This window comes from Triticum dicoccoides, chromosome 5A (assembly GCF_002162155.2).
Source record: "Triticum dicoccoides isolate Atlit2015 ecotype Zavitan chromosome 5A, WEW_v2.0, whole genome shotgun sequence".
NCBI lineage: Eukaryota > Viridiplantae > Streptophyta > Magnoliopsida > Poales > Poaceae > Triticum > Triticum dicoccoides.
The window spans coordinates 702,733,487-702,734,179 of NC_041388.1; the positions used below are offsets into that span (position 1 = coordinate 702,733,487).

Sequence of the window (693 nt, forward strand, 5' to 3'; positions counted from 1 at the left end):
AGCGCCGGAGGCCCTCCCAGCGGCAGGGCGGCCATGACAGCCAGCCGAGTGGCGGCGACCGGCAGGCGATCTGCTACGGCGACGGTGCACGTCCGAGATCACGTCCCCGTCGCAGCCCCTGGCATGGCAGCCGCGACCCAGCAGGCGATCCTTCCAGGAATGGCTAGCACCAGAACCGCCTCCACCGCCGCCCTCCTCGTGGTCGCGGGTGCCCCCACCGAGCACAGGGCCGCAGCCCCCAGCCCCGACGCGCGGCGCCCTGTTGCAGGCCCTGCCCTGCCCGTCTTCAACATGGGCCACCCAAGTGTCGGGCTCGATGCGCGGGAAAGGGCGGTCGTCATCTTCATCCGAGGAGGGCAGCCCGCTCTGGCCGGAGTGAGACGAGCGCGGCGAGAGCGGTGACCAATCCTCTAGTAGGTCGACGTGTAGCAGCAGGTCGTAGCGTCGGACGCCTGGAGGCGGGGGGATGCGGCGATCCGCGGGGGCGAGGCCGATGATCTCATCCGCCCGGCCCGCACCCCGCTTGAGCATCCAGAGCGCGCGCCTGGTGGGGATGTGGGCAACGTCCCAAACCCAGAGCCAGAACGCGAAGGTCCTGGTGTGCCCCCTCTCCAGGGTGCGCGAATCGAGCCTGTCGACGCGGCCGATGTCGCCGAAGGCCTCATCCGCACCCGGCAGCGACCAGAACTGCAT

At 70.7% G+C, this 693-nt stretch overlaps 1 pseudogene; it reads right to left on the minus strand.

The window, feature by feature from the left end:
- LOC119300525 overlaps window positions 1–693 on the minus strand; it is a 1,762-nt pseudogene extending 1,069 nt beyond the window's left edge.